Source organism: Orussus abietinus, unplaced genomic scaffold (genome assembly GCF_000612105.2).
Source record: "Orussus abietinus isolate OABI.00-Male unplaced genomic scaffold, Oabi_2.0 scaffold7, whole genome shotgun sequence".
Taxonomy (NCBI): Eukaryota; Metazoa; Arthropoda; class Insecta; order Hymenoptera; family Orussidae; genus Orussus; species Orussus abietinus.
Genome location: NW_019394453.1, coordinates 2,518,087 through 2,527,252, shown reverse-complemented (window position 1 = coordinate 2,527,252; position 9,166 = coordinate 2,518,087).

Sequence of the window (9,166 nt, the reverse complement as noted above, 5' to 3'; positions counted from 1 at the left end):
TTCTAAGCGTGGCCAGAGAGGAGCAAAAGTCGCGATGGGTGTCGTCCTGGGCAAGGAAGAGAGGCACCGCGGGTCGGAGCGACCGCGTCGATCCTTGTCGGATCATCCGCGGTCCGCTCGGGCGCCACCCTGATCTCTATACTTGATAGCTCATCCCCGCTTGCTCGGCAAATTCTGTTTTGCCACATACGCAAGACACCATGACACCGAATCAATAACGCCTACGCACATGGAAGATGCTGATCTAAAACACCCGAACACACACGTAACTCCGTGCTCATATGACAATTTTAGAGTGATAAGTAGCCTTTTATCAGGAATTCACTGTTGAAAAGCACCTTCTAACTCTAAAAGTATGAGTACAACCCGCAGATTACACCAACTTAATGGAAACCGAATATGCTTTATTAGCCTTGCATGGCGTAAAGAGACGCGGCGTTCGAGTGAAGGCCATGATCTTGCTCGAGACCGCATCTCTGGACGCTTCTTTTGAACGTCGCGATGCTCTGAACGCATACGCGAATACAATATTAATTCCTGGGCCCATAATCCAAGGTGCTCAGGCGTTTTTAGTCGTTATGTTTTATGGGATATCGGCTATCAATTAGTATAGAGATCAATGGGGTGCCCTCGTTGGTCGCGGATCGCAGAAACACCTGCAGGGCGGTCGTAGGTTTTTCTACCGGTAGCTCGTAGAATCTAGTTATCGGCTAAAGATTTCGTATGGATATCGGAGTAATTGATAAGCTATGGTTAGACCATATCATGGGGCGCGCGCGGGGGCGCGGAAAGTATGTAGGTGCACGAGGCGGCTTAGGATTTAAGGTAGGAATTAGTTAGAGACCCTTCGACCCTTCGCTCCGGGATCACCTCCTGACCCATCGTGGACGATTTTCCGGGACAAAGGGTTGGAGGAGCGCTAAGGATTAACGATGCGTCTACCGCGGGGAGTTAGGCTATTAAGGAAGTGATTCAACGCAATACAACCTACCGTGTAATAGGGTTATTTAAGGCGCGACGAGGGCGCGACAGGGGCGCCACGCGATTTGGGAAATTGGAAGAACTCGCCCTTAAGGCCGAGGAAATCGACCTGTGGGTGGAGGGTGTCATTTTGTGCGTGTCTGTTTTCCGAACTAACTGATTAAAGGGCCTGGTCTTTCTTTTGGGAATTTAAGCCCTTCGGGAAATTGTACCCTGAAATTTAGGGCAAATGAAGGCCCTCAAAGTCATGAGACCGAAGATGAACTACAAATATCAGGCTGGAATTCTCGCAAAGGCTTGCGGGACATCTCAGATAAAAGCATCGTGAAATATGAAAAGGGGACCACGCACAAGGGTATCCCTGCGCTCAGGACTCTCAATTTGAGCGATTTTTTTTTTTTTCCGCAGGGCGGCCGGAGGGACGGAGCGACAAAGATGGCCGCCGATGACGCAGGTGTCAAATGTAAATTTCCGTAACTGTGATTATATATTCTCTCGCGCGAGCTCGGGGCCGATCTTTTTCGGGCGTCCCTCCGTGCAGATTTCCCAGGATCCGTGACCCCTTTCGCCCTTTTTCCCGGCCCTCTCTGCGCCTCCTAAAAGTGGAGGAAAATCCGACTGGGGTTTTTTAAAACCGAGCGAGAGGGAGGGCTCAGAAAAAGGGACGCCCGGCGTAGTTTCGCGGTAATCCCGGAGTCCCAGCAATTCCCTGTAAGCAATAAGCAATAAAGACACGGAGGCGATGTTGTGTTTTTCCACGGGGCGAAATATTACGGGGGTTAACACCCAGAGATACTCTATTATATTCATTATATCCATCGATTCGACTATCGACGGGGCTGGCGATATTATTGTAACTTATACAGAGTCTATATTGTATTATCGTCTCACCGTATCGTATGACCACCCTTGCGACCGGCCGAGGAAAAAAGTGATGAACGAATTTCATCTTTAATCTCGCTCTGACAAAATCTTCAAAATCTGCAAAAGATGCGAAGTATGCGAAAAGTCGCAGTACAAGACCAAGATCCTTTCGCGTACCTCACTTTCTCGCTAAAAAACGTATTTTTATTCGTATTCTGTAAATCATAAAAAAAATGTGTTTTAACGCTACAAGTGAGATACGAGCCCACGACCAACACTTGATTATGCAAGGCCAAGACCGAGTTTGCGCATTCGATAGATTCTACCTTGGTCTTACGATCTTAATCGCGACCTTAGAAAATCTAGAAAATCTGCAAATTATGCAAAGCATGCCAGAAGTGCAAGATCAAGACCAATATCCTTCCTCGTAGCTCACTTTTTCGCTAAAAGTCATCTTTGATCTATATTCTATAGACGATTAAAAATGTCTTTTAACGGTGAAGTAAGGTACAAGTCCAATATTGGACAATGGAAGACCAACTATGCAAGACCAAGACGAAGACTGCAAACCCAAGACCGAATTCGCTCATCACTGGGAGGGAGGGAGCGCGAGCGAGTCGCGGCTCCGCGGGTGGGAGCGAGAGGGAGCGAGTCGCGGCATCGCGAGAAGCTGCGAGAGGATGGCAGCCGAGACCGCGCGCGAGGGAGTGAGAGGGCGCGAATCGCGACCACGCGATAGGGAGCGAGAGGGAGCGAAGTAGTCCGGGGAGCACCCCTTTATTTCGGGATTTTTTTCCCGGCAAGCTTCGCCGAAGAAAGCCGCCGAGTAGCCGAACTCTCCGGACAATGGAATCCCGTGCTTCGGGCTTTGTGGCCGACGGGTCGAAAAAGCCGGCCCGGAACGCGAGTTCATTCCCTCTGGTTGCCTCCCTCGACAATGCCGGCCGGTTTTTAGTTTCCAGTGGCGCCCGCTGGTGGAATTCCCCCGAGATGGGAATTCCCCCCGGACCCGGGAATCCCCGCGAAGCGCCTCCCCCGGGCCCCCCGCCGTGGGGGGTCCCCCGAAGGGGGAACTGCCCCCACTTTCCTTCGGTACTTTTTACGCACACGAGACTCGTTAGCGACTGAAATGTTTAATTTGACAATGCCGGTAGCTCTAGCGTAGACTCCTAGGGATCGTTAGCGAGTAGGCCCTACGTAAGCTGCGTATTTAGCGTCTAGGTACATTAATGAGACTAGTCGGTAAGGACTTTAGGTTTAGGGTAAGCTCATTGTGACAGCCAATCAGATGGAGCCCTGCGGCCGGCCACCTTTAGAAATCATCCCCGAAGTACAATCAAGGGTTTTACAAGTGACAATTGACTTCGACCCGCTCCGAGAAAAAAAAATTAGTTGACTGGAACGAATATGTATCGTTGACATACATATATAAAATCATGTGTAATTTCAAGAAACGGTGATTTAAATTAATTGTTGATTTCAAGTAATTTTGTTTATTCGATCTGACGTTTCACTGGACTAGCTCGCAGGATTTTGTTCTCGCAATGCACATTTCTTTCAGTCAACCAATTTCTCTTTCTCTCTGTGCGTTTTATCGCGTTTTAAGCGGACGGCAGGTGAATTCCCACGCCGATCTGACTGTGAAGGCGACAGAACTGGAAATGAGAGAGTCAAGGGTCTGTTTTTCGCGTTTTCACTTTCTTTCTCTACGTGAAATAATTACGTAATTAAATATGGCGACGGCCTTTCTAATGGCAAGGAGGAAGGCGAGAAAAAGAAAAGGGAAAGAGCCCCTCTATTCTCCCTCTTTTGTATCTGGTCCCTTCGGAGTCAGATTCATGGAAATAGGGTATATGGACTCTACAGGTTAATTTGGCTATGAAGACTGCAATTGCCAAAATTTAGGAGAGAGAACTGTGGAACTGTTTTTTCGCTCTTTATTTCTTTGAGCGGTATAACTGCGCAGCGCAAGATGGCGACCGACTATTTAACAGCAAGAGAGAGAAAAGATAGCTCCTCTATTTGCTCTGTTATTTCTTCAATGCCTTCACAGGAATATCAAGAGAATCGAAGAAATTTCGGTTCTCCGTCTCCATATATCCTACGTCTATGATTTTACTTCACCCGTCCGGAAACACTCGATATTTCCAATCAATTACCCGGATATTTGCTAAATCTACTAATCCGACGTTTTTGAACCACCTGGCTTTGCAATGGATAATCGACTTTGACTAATATCTACAGTCGCCGGGCGAATTTTAGTATTTTAATAGATCTAATCGAGTGGTTCGCGGCAGTCTTCGCCGAGTGCGTTTACAGTAACGAGAAACACCGGGGCATGATATCAGCGGCTAATCGGTCGGAAAATTGCCGAATAATCTGCACGGGCCGCATTGTGCCGACGAACTGACAAAATTGACTGGCAACGAGCCGGGTAATGCACCGGTTACCGAGCATCGGGATTCCCATTCAGGTGGAAGGTAATAATCCACCGCAAACAATCGACTCTGAGATGGAAAGGCCGCCATGTTGAAGCGCCTCGAATTTCGGAACCCCTCATTTTTAAACGCCAAACCAACGTCACGTAAGTGTAATTCATAAATCTCCCAATCTCTCTAAGTTGGCACGAGTTACGAGCTGCCCGAGATAACAAATTCACTGAACCAAAGAGACGTAGATTTAATTCAAAGATTAATTATCCAACTGAAATAAGTCGAAAGGAATTCCAAAGGGACGTCGCGTTTATATTTCCGTCGATTAATTATTCTTTTTAAATTAAGAAGACATCCCTTTGGTAATATTCGAAGGACGTCTTTTCCCAGTGTACGTGACGATTACGTTAGTTACATTGGTTACAATAATGATATTGATTACAAGTGCGCATCTGACCGTCATCGAGCGTCACGCAGGGATCGAAGGGGCCTTGCCCCGTCATCGATGGGAAGTTCGCGATGCAATAATTAAGGGGAACGGGTTGATACGTAAAGGTTGCTTAATACAACCCGGCCGTTAATATTTCACCATCCAATTCTGACGAGCGGTCCGACAGACTCATTTTGAAAATGACTCGATAATGCGGCAGGACTGTAATCGCGAGAAGCTCCTCCAAATTCGCGTCCCTCGGCGGCCAAAGCGACCGACCGGTACGCTCCATTATTTGCGATTTGCGCGGCGTAAACAGCGCGAGATTCGATAATTGTCGGGCCGTCCCAAATATCATTACTAGCCGCATTCGGCAAACATTATGCGCCCTGTAATGAGATTGATTCGTCCGCCGCATTTAATCTTTCCAATTTGCGGGGGAGACGGAACGGCCGTTCTGATATGACATCGAAGTGACGGATTAACGAGCGGGAATAAAAAAGGAAAAAAAAAATGAAAGAAGAAGTACAGGCAGACATTTCGATTGCGCTAATCATACATCCCTCGCGGAGAAAGTCGTAACGTAAAGCTGTGAATTAAAATGAAAATGTGAGTACTTCGGGCCTACACCTTTATACGTGTGCTCGGCGCGAAAATCAACCCATTTTCTTCTCCATATGATTATGAAATATTCACGACCTTAATATTTAGGTTCGTTGGGAATTTCTTTGGCGAGTGTAGGAAGAAAAAATTCCCAATTATCCTGGGAGCCGATGATCCGTCACGAATAATAGAGCCGCGTTGACGTCGACGCACCTAAAAAGGAATTACACGGTGGAGTGAAATTTTCCTTTATTTACTTTCACTAATTCCCGAAAAGCCGAGCGTGAATAGTCGCGGGATGAAATAGAGGTCGCGTGAAAAAAAAAAGAAAGAAAAAATACACGCGCCGCGGATGAACGTCAAATGACGGATCGACGGACGCTCGTCACGGAATCATTTATAAATCCCCCGGTGATGAGGCGAGACTTCTCGGGGATAGAAGAAAAAAAGAAACACATGGGGGAAAGGGGAGCCGAGGAATTTCCCGACTTTCGAGAGGATCGATCCGATGCCAGGTTTTCGGGCTGAATGCGCCCTCCCTGTCATTCGGCCGAGTCAGGTGTCAACGAGTGACAGGACGCGGAATTGATTGCCGACGTGGCTTAACGATACTTGCCGAAATTCGGACCTGATGAGCTTTTCGGAGACCGCGTCGATTTGCCAACGAAATTCGGGCCCTCGATCCCTGCGTGCCTCTCGAAGGAGACAATCCTTCCAATCAAGGGACAATCATCCCTCGAGCGATCGACCCTTGTCGACCCCACCCCGTTTTTAGGGCTTTTTTAAGGAACCCTCTACCGGACGAGAACTCTCCTCGAGGTTTTAATGTCACTTTCGAGCGGATCCGCGTGTTAAGGTGATATAAAAGGCGTCCAAAAACCCGAATCGATGAAAAATTCTAATCGATCTACCGTATGAAACGGCCTCCGGTCTCCTTTCCACTGGCGACGCCATCTTGGAAATTCTGGGTTCAAAAAGGATAACCGAGAATTCCCTGTGCGCACTTATGAAACCTTCCTCGACACTTCTTGCCATACATCTGTAATGTTTCATCGCCATAAAGGGTTGTAAATTATGCCTAGGTTCTAAATATTCTCGATTTCGAACATAAGAGGTTTCAAAGGGCGTCAAATGTGAAGATGCGTTGACGACGCCATCTTGGTTTTAGTCTGGGATATGTAATACGTTGATTATTTCCTTTTAATGCAATTTCATGGGTATTAAGACTTTCCTTAGGGCCTCTATATTTACAAGGTAACATTTGGAATAATTCGGTTCGAGAAAAAGTTTCTTAAACGAGACCCCTCGAATGCCTCTTTCTTATCACCTTAAGACGCGGTAAAATTCACCCCCGAAACTCACGCATGCGAGCGTGCGGAAATCCGGCCGCGGGGCAATGGTGTATAAAATGAGTGCGTGATGTCGGTGGTCCTTTAATGAAGCTGTGGATTCGCACTTCTGAAATCCCTAATAATCGTAGAGACGGAGACGGAAGGGCGAATTCGTCCGCGATGCGCTGATTTTCTAGACGCCTCGAAAGTAATCCTTCGAAGGGAATTCCATTTCGAGAAGCCCCTCTCGAGTCGATCCTGAGAAAGAAGGACTCGTATTAGAACAGAGATTCTAATTCCACGAGGAAGCGAATAATCGAATCGCGAGTTAAAATAGCTGAAACATATGATAAACTCAGAGAAATATCGGGGAACGCCAAATACCCTGTAAAATCTCTTCGGAATATAATATACATGTAGTCGAAGGTTTTTCAGGATACACAATTTCGATATTTCGCGTGCAATTGTGTTCTGGATAACCGCATGCAAATGTAGGAATTTCAGAGGGCGTGCATTCAAAATTTCGAAATCATTTGTATATTAATTTTCGATCGGGTACCCACAGAGCATTGTCTGCATTTTGGGAAAGGGTGTAGTATATTTATTAACATTTGTCCTGATTTCTTGTTGTTTCGTTACAATTTTGAATATACATTTCCCCGATTTTCATTTCGTGTACTTTTGTTGCTGGATTTAGTGCACATTCATACTCGAAAATATTCGAAACATTTTTAACAGTTTTAACGGGGCACCTAAAGGACTGAAGAGGACAGGATGATGTTCTCGGGGCAAATGATTCCCATTATGAATTAAAAATCAAGAATTATTAATTATAAACAAGTCGGCATTCTGCGTTTAACCGTAATCATGAGTAATCAATAAACCGCACGACGGTGACTCGTGTATATCATGTCAAGATATAATAAAATCTAAAATACCGCACGGTACCCCGGGGCTCGATTGCGTGATCGAGATCGATAAAACACACGGTCACCGATGAGCAGTACCGCAATACAGCTAATTGATCCCGGTAATTCAGCCATCGCCATTCTCGAGGAAACGTGACTTGCCGTGCAACGCGGAAACAGCGGGACCGTCATTTACGATGTCACGATGATAATAGAATCGCGAGGACAACGAGGAAATACTTGCGACAAAAGCCCAGGAGAATCGTTAATTATTACAATCTGCATAATTCCCCGCTATTGCGCCGGAATTCGTAACATTAAATTACAATTAAGAATTCATAAAAGATAGGCGAACAAAAAACCCAGCGCAGCCACTCTCACTCGAGAGCGGGAAGGAATGGCGGGCGGTTCTGCACCGTGCATACAAAATGCAATTTTCGGAATGCCCCGCCGCGTAATATCAAAAAACGTCCCCGACGAAACTTTCTCGGCACACTATAAGGAGCAACTTTTCCAGGAAGCGTAACTCGATCTTATGCGGCATTAAGACGGGAAACGTGCCCGAGTGGCGCGGAGCTGGCAATTGCCACCGTCCCCGCGCGGTTTTCGGAAAACGCGATTTCGCGCATTAACACCGCGGAAAATGAAGAAAAGTTTCCCGAAAAAGTTGTTCGGACTGACCTGGGGAGTGACTTTCATCCGAAACGTTTTCCGCTGTTGCGCCGCGTTCTCTGGGAAAACACCCGGAAACCACGGGAAGTGCGGCTACTCGCGCTTAATGCGCCGCTCGGGAGTAATTACAGTAACTATCGGTATGCTTGATTGCGAGCTTAACGTCCTCGTTTTCGGGAGATAAACCTCGCGTTTTCCGTAAACTAAGCCGTGTTTCCCCGGTTACAAATCATGCAATTTCGTCGACGCAACGAGCCTTCGGGCGAGTGCCCCTGTAACGCAACCTTAACTCTATCGGCGTCGGGGATCGATGTTACGTGATAACCACAGGGTCTCCGGAGGTGCGTGTGCTCACCTGCGTGCATGCGTGGTCCCACACGCGACGCACGATTTGCCTGATAACGTTAATATCGCGAACACGGGGCGACAACTTAATTTCCACTCGTCCTCCGCATGCCCCGGCGACGTTGGAACAAAACTGCATTTTCCTAAAAACAGCACTTTTTAATTAATCATCAATAAACGGGAATCGGTGCCCCAGCAAGGTGCGCTGTGACTTAAAATTAAGTCTTATCACATATATTTCCAAAAGTGTGAACACTAAGCGGTACTTTAATTTCCACTCGTTCTCCGCAGTTTTCGATAATTGAGGGCAAATCCACATTTTCCTAACAAAATGAATTCTTTTATTAATAATTAATCATCATGAATCTATGCCCCCCGCAAGGTACACTCGAAATTATTTCCCATTTAATTTAGATCTTATCAGTAGTCAAAGTCTACTCGCGATACGTTGTAAGGTCGCTTTAAGCACCTTCAAGCGATAAGGCCAAGAAGGGCTTTCGATCGATGATCGACTCGAGAGAGAAAAGGAGATGAAAGGAGCTGAAGGAAGAAGGAGAGAAAAGGAGAGAGGATATATGTATGAACATTTGTAACGCGATT